This window comes from Polypterus senegalus, chromosome 15 (assembly GCF_016835505.1).
Source record: "Polypterus senegalus isolate Bchr_013 chromosome 15, ASM1683550v1, whole genome shotgun sequence".
NCBI classification, from domain to species: Eukaryota; Metazoa; Chordata; class Cladistia; order Polypteriformes; family Polypteridae; genus Polypterus; species Polypterus senegalus.
The window spans coordinates 58947083-58959715 of record NC_053168.1 but is presented as its reverse complement, the minus strand read 5'-3'; the positions used below and the strand labels follow the sequence as shown (position 1 = coordinate 58959715).

Here is a 12633-nt window from a genome sequence, read left to right as displayed (position 1 = left end):
TTGTTGTTGTTGATGATAAGAAGTCTCTAGCACAGACTAGCAAATATGTGGTACATTGCTGTTAGGTTTTGACCTGGATTTTTATCCATGGCTCTTTGTTTATTTAATCTTTGTGTTGTTTTTCACATATTATGCTGTATTTTTGTTATTAGTTATATTTTTGGCTTGGTTCTGTTTGTATTTAAAATTGTATTTATAATATACATTAGTTGCTCATCTCCAATGCTGTGCCTTTAAGAAGAATGTAAAAGGACAGTAACAATAATGCATTACTTTATAAATATCAGAAATCATTAATATTAATATGATGTAAATAATAAATAAATAAATAACCTAAGGTAAGGGGGTTAATAATAGGGCATCACATAATTGTTGATACTTTCTTTATTCAAGATGTGGATGGATCATGGGAAAAAGCTCCTCCTTAGTCTCTCCGGATGGGACCTTAGGCAGTGGTTGTATTTACCTGACTGTAGCACAGAAAAATAGGATGCCTAGTGTCACAGGAAATGTATCTTTTTATATGCTGTTTATTAATAATTTTTAAATTTGTATGATATTAATATGTCTTAGTTAAGGGGTCCTCAATCCCAGTCATGGAGAGCCGCAGTGGCTGCAGGTTTTTGTTCTGACCTGGTTGCTTAATTAGAAAGCAATTCTTGCCAGTAAAGCACTAACAAGCTATGAAATTAAATTAACTCTGCTATGTCAGGTCATTCTCATATCCTAGATTTTCTTTCCCTTTCTATCATGCAAATGATTTGAAGGCTAAAATGGACGAGTAATTCTCAGTCCTTCACTTTTTCTCTTCATTTTTCTTCCAAGTATTTAATTAAACCCAATAGTGCAGATAAATACACACAGGTGTAAATGTAAATAAGCTAAATGGAGAAATGCTGCTCTCTCTTGTCATTTGCATGTTATTGATAATAAGGAGCAATTAAAATAGCTGTTTAAGACAAAATTAAGCAATAAGGGCTCAAAATCACTAAAGTGAAGCAGAAGTGTTACTTTAGCAATAAGTGCTTTTATTAAGCAACTGGGTTGGAGCAAAACCTGCAGCCACTGCGGCTCTCCAGGGGCCTCATGTATAACGCCGTGCGTAGAACTCGCACTATAACATGGCGTAAGCACAAAAGCCGAAATGTGCTTACGCACAGAAAAATCAGATGCAGGAATCTGTGCGTACTCCACGTTCTTCCGCTACATAAATCCCGATCAGCGTGAAAACTAACGCTCGTGCACGCTCATTATGTAATGCCCCAACTCCTCCCAGAATTACGCCTCTTTGAATATGCAAATCAATATAAATCGCCCTTAAGCTCAGCCTTCTGTGAAAAGACAATGGGAAAAGCACGGGGGAAAATATAAGAATTTAAGCGAATACCAAGTGGAGGCAAAGGAAAAACATACTATTTGTTCAAATAAACCGTGGTATAATCAACAAAAGGAAGTTGATCGAGTGACATAGCGTGTTGGAGAAACTTGAAAGCTCACATTCACAAAATCGCACAGTGCCGGAAATAAAAAAGAAGTCACATATCAAAGTCGCCGTGAGAAGCCGAGTTGTAAGCCCACTATCTGATGTCACTGTCATATGAAAGCTTATTAGGGTACAGAGAAAAAAGGCACACGGTGGGGAAAAAGCACGAAATGTCAACTTCAATCTCGACATTTCCACTTTAATCACGTAGTTTATTTTGTCATTAAAGTAGAACATCATAAACTTCATCTTAAAATCGTTTAATTAACCAGTTTCTCAAATCACATCATAATTAAAGTAGCACGTTAAATGCTTTGTTTCGTATTTGATCTTCTATGTGCTCTATGTGTGTGAATCACTAGTTGCTTCTTAAACCGGCTCTCTTCCTCCAACTGGACACAGAGCCCATTACATTCGTGATATTACAGCTCTCTGAATAACTAAAATACTGAGATGTATACGTGATGTCATTTTCATGATGATAGGAGTTAAAGCACGTTATTAAACATGTGTTTCACTTCGATTAAATAATTTATTGCAGCAGTACTCAGGGTGCTCATGACACAAGCATTTAACGTTTGCCGAAATATGTCGCTGCGTTTTTAGCTATGTTGTTATTTTCTCTTTCTGTTTTATCTATACTAATAAAAGGCAAAGCCCTCACTCACTCACTCACTCACTCACTCACTGACTCATCACTAATTCTCCAACTTCCCGTGTGGGTGGAAGGCTGAAATTTGGCAGGTTCATTCCTTACAGCTTCCTTACAAAAGTTGGGCAGGTTTTATATCGAAATTCTACGCGTAATGGTCATAACTGGAAGCAGTTTTTCTCCATTTACTGTAATGGAGATGAGCTTCAACGCCGTGGGGGCGGAGTTTCGTGTGACATCATCACACCTCCCACGTAATCACGCAGTACATAGAAAACCAGGAAGACCTCAAAAAAGCGCTGAAGAAAACAAGCATTATATAATTGAGAAGGCAGCGAAACAATAAGAAGCGAGCGAGTGACATATACAACCATATTCATGAGTTCTGCTACTTCGGAAACAAAGCACGATGTAAACCTACACTTTAAATTAAGTTCATAGACAGGCTGCGCTGGCGTTTGTAATTTAGTGCCTGCCCATATAAGGCCGTCCGTCAGCGGCAATCCAATAGCAAACTGCCACGGGTAAATATTCACGGGTGAAGGACTGTGCTTATGGAGAGGAAGATGAGATGGTCAGGGTGGTGTTTGACACAAACTCAGCGAAACTGCGAGAGAAAGTTTTAAGTGCCAGGACTAAGGTAACATTAAATACAGCCATGGACATAGCACGAGATGGCACCAGCACAGCTGGGAACCTTCGATGCATGTACACCGAGTGGCTCACGTGAACTGACGCAGTGCACAGATAAAAAGCAACAGTTCCAAAGAGCGCTGAACAAAAACCGAATTACACAATTGAAAAGGCAGCAGAAAATATGAAGCGCCTGATACATATAAGCATATTCATAAATCCAACTACTGCGGAAACAAAGCACACGTTGGAAAATGTCAATGTCCCGCTAAAGGAAGACAGTGTAAAAAAAACCCGTGCATGCAGTGTGTCAGGTCTCAGATAAAGAAGAAGACGAGCTGTTTATTGATGCAGTAAGAAACGAATCGATGAAAGAAACCTCTTATCTTTACAACGATTGACAAACACGGAATGTAACTTGAACACAACACATCCTACAAATACGAACCTGATTGAAAGAAATAATGATAATCAAATCCTTGATGACAGCAACACTCAGTAACACTCACAAAACAAATACTGTATATTGACAGTCATGTTACGTTATTTTTAAAATGTTCCCTTTTCTTTTCTAGCTTTTTAACACACTACTTCTCGCTGCTGATACGCGGGTATATATATATGTATATATATATATACAGTATATCCGATCTACATACTCGAATAATGGATACTTTATTCGCCATCAATGATTGTTTTGGTAAAGCCATACTCAGTGTATTCATTAGATGAACGGTAAAAAGTAAGAGTGAGGGAGGATGACTTATTGAGGCATGCAGGCTGTAGTGCGCGTCAACTCTATCTGAATTGCGCGATCACATTTGAAAAAATATATCTTTTCAAGTTCTATTTAGTCCATATGTGTCAAACTCAAGGGCAGCTGGCCACATCCGGCCCGGCGTGTAATTATATCCGCCCGAGATCATTTTATATACTGTATTATTGTTATTAAAGCCCGGTATATGAAGCGCTGGTAACACAATAAACTACAGATCCCATAATGCAGCGCTTCAGCTGCCTTGCCAACACTTACCGCGTTAATCAAGTCTACCTTATGATGCTGCAAGTTATTGCGGCTAGCTCACACGATGCTGAAGAGAAAAGGTGATTCTGAAAATAGAGCCTTTAAAAACCGATGGGAGGCTGAGTATATGTTTACTGAACCCGTGTGTCTCATTTGTGGAGCTAATGTGGCTGTAATTACAGAATTTAATCTAAGACGGCACTATGAGACAAAACATCAGGGTAACCTGAATGCAATTCAGAAGATACAGAAAACAGCATAATTAAATAAGAATCTGACACTTCAGCGGACGTTTTAACCCGTGCACAATCACAAAGTGATTTCAAGTGAAGCTGCTTTTATGGGAGACACAAATGCACCAGTGCACCTTGCCCCACTTTCCCTGTTGCCAAGTAATGTTAAACCAAGTCGTCACTACGGTGTTCCCAAAATACGCACTTTGCTGATAAACTGAGCACACTGCACACTGAGTTTGCACGGCGCTTTGGTGACTTTGAAGAACAAAAAAAAGTCCGTCTACATGCGGCTCGAACCTTGTGCATGTTTGGTAGCACATATCTGTGTGAGAAGCTCTATTCAGTGATAAAGACTAACAAAACAGCACACAGGAGTCGCCTCACTGATGAGCACCTGCAATCCATCCTGAGAATCTCCACAACACAGAACCTCACACCAAACAGAAACGAACTTGTTGCCAAAAAAAGATGCCAGGCGTCCAGCTCTAAAATGACATATGAGCAAAGACAACTGAATGATTTGATTTGTTATTGCTGAAAGGAACACATTTTATTTATATTTCCAGGTTTTGTTATGCAGCATGTTCATATTTGAATTTGTATAATTTTGACAGGATATATTTTTATGGAGAGCAAAATCTTTTGGGATATTTAAAATCTAAGTTTATTTTTTATATAAAATTACATAAGAGTAAACTTGTATAATTTAGACAGGATATATTTTTATGGAGAGCAAAATATTATAAGTTGTTTAAGTTTTGAGTTGATTTATTCACGAATAATATTCCTGTCTGTTTTTACCATTCCTACCAAAGATATTTCTGTCCACTAAATAAAAATAACTTGAACAAATACGATAGTTCATAATATCCACGCAGACTTGCACGTAAGAGCGGGAGTTATCCGTTTTAACAAGCAGCGTATTGCACTGATACGAAATAGCTGTGTGTGTACAGTGGTGTGAAAAGCTATTTGCCCCTTTATGACTTCTTATTCTTTTGCATGTTTGTCACACAAAATGTTTCTGATCATCAAACACATTTAACCATTAGTCAAATATAACACAAGTAAACACAAAATGCAGTTTTTAAATGATGGTTTTTATTATTTAGGGGGAAAAAAAATCCAAACCTACATGGCCCTGTGTGAAAAGGTAATTGCCCCCTGAACCTAATAACTGGTTGGGCTACCCTTAGCAGCAATAACTGCAATCAAGCATTTGCGATAACTTGCAATGAGTCTTTTACAGCTCTGAGGAATTTTGGCCCACTCATCTTTGCAAAATTGTTGTAATTCAGCTTTATTTGTGGGCTTTCTAGCATGAACCGCCTTTTTAAGGTCATGCCATAGCATCTCAATTGGATTCAGGTCAGGACTTTGACTAGGCCATTCCAAAGTCTTCATTTTGTTTTCTTCAGCCATTCAGAAGTGGATTTGCTGGTGTGTTTTGGGTCATTGTCCTGTTGTAGCACCAAGATCGCTTCAGCTTGAGTTGACGAACAGATGGCGGACATTCTCCTTCAGGATTTTTGGTAGACGGTAGAATTCATGGTTACATCTATTATAGCAAGCCTTCCAGGTCCTGAAGCAGCAAAACAACCCCAAACCATCACACTACCACCACCATATTTTACTGTTGGTATGATGTTCTTTTTTTGAAATGCTGTGTTCCTTTTACGCCAGATGTAATGGGACATTTGCCTTCCAAAAAGTTCAACTTTTGTCTCATCAGTCCACAAGGTATTTTCCCAAAAGTCTTGGCAATCATTGAGATGTTTCTTAGCAAAACTGAAACGAGCCCTAATGTTCTTTTTGCTTAACAGTGGTTTGCGTCTTGAAATCTGCCATGCAGGCCGTTTTGCCCAGTCTCTTTCTTATGGTGGAGTCGTGAACACTGACCTTAATTGAGGCAAATGAGGCCTGCAGTTCTTAGACGTTGTCCTGGGGTCTTTTGTGACCTCTCGGATGAGTCGCCTCTGCGCTCTTGGGGTAATTTTGGTCAGCCGGCCACTCCTGGGAAGGTTCACCACTGTTCCATGTTTTTGCCATTTGTGGATAATGGCTCTCACTGTGGTTCGCTGGAGTCCCAAAGCTTTACAAATGGCTTTATAACCTTTACCAGACTGATAGATCTCAATTACTTCTGTTCTTATTTGTTCCTGAATTTCTTTGGATCTTGGCATGATGTCTAGCTTTTGAGGTGCTTTTGGTCTACTTCTCTGTGTCAGGCAGCTCCTATTTAAGTGATTTCTTGATTGAAACAGGTGTGGCAGTAATCAGGCCTGGGGTGGCTACTGAAATTGAACTCAGGTGTGATACACCACAGTTAGGTTATTTTTAACAAGGGGCAATTACTTTTTCACACAGGGCCATGTAGGTTTGGATTTTTTTCTCCCTAAATAATAAAACCATCATTTAAAACTGCATTTTGTGTTTACTTGTGCTATATTTGACTAATGGTTAAATGTGTTTGATGATCAGAAACATTTTGTGTGACAAACATGCAAAAGAATAAGAAATCAGGAAGGGGCAAATAGTTTTTCACACCACTGTATATATGTAGATATGTATGTATATGTATATATATGTTTATATATGTGTGTGTATGTATATGTATGTGTATATATGTAGATATATATGTATGTATATATGTGTATATGTATAGATATGTATATATATATATGTTTATGTGTGTGTGTAAATATACAGTATATATATATATATATATATATATATGACAACAACACTCATCACTCACAACAGTGACAAAACAATTACATTGACAATCATGTTACGTTATTTTCAAAATGTTTCCTTTTCTTTTTCATTGCTTCTTTAACACACTACTTCTCCGCTGCGAAGCGCGGGTATTTTGCTAGTATTCAATATATATTGGCGTGGCCGTCACTGCAGTCAGTGCTTTTCTTTCCCTAAGTAACCGATCGCCACACAATCAGCTCTGTAATAGAAGTTGAGCCACCTGTAAGCTTAGCGCCGATTCTTCAAAACATTTAAAGAACATTGAAATATCTTCGTAGTACATGTTTAATTATTCTATCCTTAACGACACTCCCAGTGAAGAATACAGATTATTTAAACGAAGTTAAAGTTTTATCTGTATAATTTAACAAACATATTTTGCTGCATTTCACCTTAAAAATGATATCGTTATCATATGTAAATACATTATAATTATAACTATAGTGCAAGTTTACAGTGGGGTGATTGTACTTATAAGTACAAACAGTTCTACAAGGAGCAATTGATTGAGTACATTTAAAGTTCTTGGGATTAAACTGTTTCTGAACCGCGAGGTCTGTACAGGAAAGGCTTTAAAACGTTTTGCAGTGGCTGAGACAGCGTGTAATTGAAGCTGTATACCGATCATTCTTTTTCCGATCAGTTGCTGCTGTGATTCACACTCAGATACAGTGATATAAATACTCCGAGTGGTGCAATGAGAGTAATATGGAAAAAGATGATCCGCTATGGCAACTCCTAACGGGAGCAGCTGAAAGAAGAAGAAGAAAAATAAGAAGAGGACGGTGCAGTGAGAGTAACAACGCTAAAGCAGTTATGGTATTTGGAATACTATGGCTGTTCCCTGGACCATTATATTATTAAGAGTTAATTACAATCAGATGCGTTACACTAATAAACAATATGCTGTTAGTTTCTGTGTATTTATAAAGCCGCGTCATGAAAATAATGAGTAACCACACAGGAACAGTAGCACTGCTTTGACGCTGGGTGCCGCCAGTCTGCAAAACCGAGCAGACAACTTGCGTACGACAAGGCATGAGGTACCGTGGAAAAGTACGTGGCTTTACGCCAAGTGTAGGTTTTATACATCGCGATTTGAACATGGAAAAGTTCTTATGCAACATTTCTGTGCGTACGCACCGTTTATACATGAGGCCCCAGGACCGTGATTGAGGACCCCTGTCTTAGTTCTATATATTTTTCTGCACTGTCTCCTTTATATACTGCATTAAGGTGAAGGGCCACCTGATGCCGAGCTTTGTAAAAGTTGTATTTTTATTTTCTGATTAACAATTTTTCTTTTGATTATTCGATTTCTGGCTTCAAATCCAGCATTGTTTTAAAGGTGCTGTCTTTGGAGTGTTATTTTTTTTCTTGCCTTAGTTTTGTTCATTCCTTTACAAATTTCTGAAAATAAATCCCTAAATATTAAAATAACTTTTTGGAGCAGATGTTTCTAGTTTTTCTCTCATCCTTTGTGTAGACTTGTTTGAATCATTTGATATTTAACGGCCTTAGCTTCATTTTTAGGTCTGTACAGGCCAGAAACCTGCCATTTGAGTTGGGGCTAGGCAGCCTAGTATGAGGCCTGTTCAGTGAGACCTGCAGTCCCAAATTTTTCAGATTGTGGTAGCAGGAATTATAATTACTGCAAACACTTCCACATGCTTCTGTTAATGGCAGGTGTTTATATCATCTAAAGAATCAAATCTGTATTTCATATAATTTCATTTCATAATTTAAATGTACAATATGGTTACCTTGTTGAATAATATATGTTTGTTACATAGTAAGAAACCATTGCAGATCTTTGATATTCCTCTTTAACAATGATATAAATTCCCCATGAATCACATGTGGAGAGCAGACTACAGAATACAATAAAACTTTTTATGTCAGAATCACAAAGTAAACTATAAAATAAGCTTTGCACTCTAAAATGCCTTACAACATATTTCTACACATACAGCATGTCACCTTGTGACACTCAGACAATATTTTTATGCTAGATAATTTTGGCAGTAAAAACTTATCACAGTAATACTGATTTATGTCAGTAATTTACACTTACTGTACATCTGTCTATATTATCAGTTATAACAATTCACAATAATTTTAAAGCTAAGGTTAATCTGGATAAATTAAAAAATGCATATAGTAACATTATTGAATTATCCCATTGTGCTATGTTTACATTGTCTTTCTGCATGGAAAAAAAACTGCTAATTGAAAAACTGGATTAAACACTTTCTGCTATTAGTCATGTATTTTGGCTTTGAAGAAATTTCCTATTCTGAAGGGATTCAATTATTCATTTGAGTTATTAAATTTGGATATTTACACTTTAGTGAGACATACTAAGAAAAGCAATGAAAATCCTAATTTGTTTGATAAATATGACAAATGTTGTGTTTTATGGGCCAAGTTCAGTGACTAATAAAGAGATAATAGCTTCCACAAGGGAGACTGAAGAGGTTTGATTAAACGTTTACATATTGTTTTGTTTCCATCTGTCAGGAAAGTTCACTGCCAGATATACAGTACAAGCTGTCGGGGCCAAAATATGTTTTTAATGCAGACTAATTACACCTACTTTACAGTTTTGTACATTTAAACTAAATATTCTTGAGACCTTTCTAGGGCAAGTGTGGAACCAAGTGTGGAACATTCAGAAAAAAGTACACCCAGCACACTCACCCACTGCATTATTTTATCAGGTGCTCAAATACGCACAATTTATACATTTTCTGACCTCACTTATTCCAATACAAGGGCATGGGACTATTCTCAGCACCATCAGTTGCAAACCAAAGCAAAACCTGTACAGCTTTTAGATGCATAAAAAAAGAACTAATAGGAAACCCATATGGATATGGATGAAAATGAATAATTTGAGCATACTGTATATGGAAAATTAAAACAGCTTTCCAATGAACAAAGGTTTTTAATTAATAAAATGAAAAGCATATTCTAATTCTGAAATTCCAAAAACTGAAAACAGTTGTCATATTTGGAGAGGAGGCCCTTTAATCAAGGCTGCACTGAACTCTGAAGTCAGCCAGGTATTATGTTAAGTTTGTCAATGCCAAATAATGATACTTACCTATAAAAATCACGTTAGAAAAATGAAGTTATGAGCAATTTCTAAACATTACCTTCAAAATAAAAGGATCATTAACATCCATGCGCCACCGATTGTGAAATAAATTACTATTATGCTATAATTTTTTCCATATTTAGAAATAATGTTGTTTCTTTTGTTTGAATATTTAATTAATGACCATTCTGCTATTTATTTTTATTACATATTTTTATATAAAACAGATATCCATTTTAAATATAAAAGTTACATACATTTGTTAACTCAGAACTCTGGCACTGTTTTTATTAAACTGCTTTGAATTTGCATTCTGATATAGCAATATTACTACTATTATTCAGTATATAAATTTCACAAATGTGTTGTTTTATTTCATTTAGATATTCATTACCCAATAATCAGCACCACTTTCTAATTAATACAGATCACACAGTAAAGAGAATTACAAACAGGTTTAAGAGTTAAGTGTTCTGCTGCTTACAAAAAAGGGTTATTTCAAAGAACATCTATTACAAGAGTGAACAGTCTCTGATTCACTTTCTGTCTGGGATGCAAGAAATACGAATACATCTGAACAATTTATTAACAACGTGTCTAAATCGGTGAAAGTTTACAGGAACACTTTTACTTTATCTGTTGTAGTTTGATATTGTAATAGACTTAGTGTATATTCACAAATAACCCCGACATTCTTGTTGAAATAAACAAAAAATATAAAATATAACTTACTTATAATAAAAGGATAATAGAGGATTAATATATGCAAGTATATGTAAATACGAGGTGAGACACAAAAATAACCGGACTGGGCTTGGGGCTTTCCTGGAAAACAGTCTGGAGATCGGCCGAACGTGAATCATAGAACTATATCCCCCTCCTACACGCCCTCTCAAACCTCTGACTGGCTAGGTACAGTATATCCTGTGAATAGCCCAGTCAGTATTTGCACAACAATCGTTACACAAGTTTTTGCTATAATATCGGATAAAAAAATCGAACAGCAAATCAACATCAAATTTCTGGCAAAATTGAAGAAAACGGCTACAGAAACTTATGAAATGGTAAAAACAGTGTACGGTGATAACAGTTTGTCTTTCACACAAGTTTTTGAGGGGCACAAACGTTTCAAGGAATGACAAGAAAATGTGGAAGACGTTCAATGCCCAGGTGTTGGGGGGGCTGATGGTGGGTGCTTCACCACGACAATGCTCCTGTGCACAATGCTTTTTCCATAAAGCAGTTTTTGACTGATAAAAACATTTCTGTCCTCAATCATCCTCCCTATTTGCCTGAATTAGCTCCCTGTGATTTTCAGTTGTTCCTGAAAATCAAAAGTGACTTGAAGACAAAAATGGCATGCCTGTTGAAGAGCCTCAAGCAAGAAGACTTCCAGCACTGTTTCAATCAATGAAAGATATGTATGGAGCGGTATAGAGATCGGGAGGGAGAGTATATAGAAGGTGACAATGTTTAGAATGCTGTAATTCATCAATAATTTTTTTTTTTTTTACCAATCCGGTTATTTTTGTGTCTCACCTCGTATATACATCTATACACACACATACAAGAAGGACAATGACAAACAACACAAAACATAATTTATGAATGCTTAATTGAACTTTTCTCTCATACAGAAAAAAGACACGTAACTTACGAATTCTGATCTTTCAAATCATGTGGTTAAGATGGATAAGTTCTTTATGAACTGGTTATGTGTGTTTGCACCGTAGCATTCATTTGCTCACTAGTTTAACTACCCTCTCACAGCAGTTTCTCTGTGTGAGTGTATATGTGTGTGATGCTGCTCTTCACTTTGTTAAGGCAGTTAGATTGAAATTTAATAACTACTAGAACTTACCCTTCACAACATTATTACATTTTAGTTTCTGTTTCACAATGACTACATTTCATTAACTGGCTTTTCCCTATTTAATAATTTACAATTAATAGTTATGGGAAATTAAAAAGGGTTTACTTATAGTTCTGGTATAAGTGATTCTTTGATTCCTTATTCCTGATTTGGCTGGCTTTCTTCAGACATGTGAAAGGATTTTCAGCACTTTCTTTCAGAAGTTTGTTGCCATCTTTGCCAATGGTTGCAAAGTTCCATCAATGTCATTCATTCTTTAGTTATAATCCTTTGTTGGATCTTGGGTGCCCAGCTTGTACCCAGGAGTGGCATCCCTGTGATACTACAAGGTCTGGTATTGAAAATCTTATCAGACAAGGCACAAAGCTGCATTCCAGTGTGAAGCCCCACCACTGATACTGAGATTTTGTAGCTGGCAATAAGAGTGTCTGGACCTGCATTCTTAAAAATAAAGGTTATTAAATGACACTTTACTGGGTTGTGTGGTTCTTCATTCCATGATAAAGAATTCTATAAAGGGTTCTTTGCAGATGAAATTGGTAATTTGGGCTTTGCAAATATTCCTAATATGTGGAAAAATAACAAATCTTTAATGTATAGTAGGTTAAATAGCAAGATAGAACAAATCAAGAAAACGTGAACTTACCCTGTGTGATTGAATCTAGGGAGGCAGTGTGGCGTAACGGTTCTGGCTTTTGACTTCAAACCCTTAGATGATGGGTTAAAATCATACTCTGACAGTATATGACCTTCAGTAAGTCATTTCATCTGCCTGTGCTCCAATTGTATCTCAGATGTTTTAAGTCATCTTGGATAAAGGCATCAGCCAAATAAGTAAATATAACAAGAGTTCTTTTACATTTAGGAACCCA

At 36.5% G+C, this 12633-nt stretch overlaps 1 protein-coding gene across 2 annotated transcripts in view; it reads right to left on the bottom strand.

Moving 5' to 3' along the window:
* Window positions 1–12633, bottom strand: part of agmo (alkylglycerol monooxygenase) — a 286102-nt gene that overhangs the window by 47076 nt on the left and 226393 nt on the right. The gene's annotated exons all lie outside the window — the stretch shown is intronic.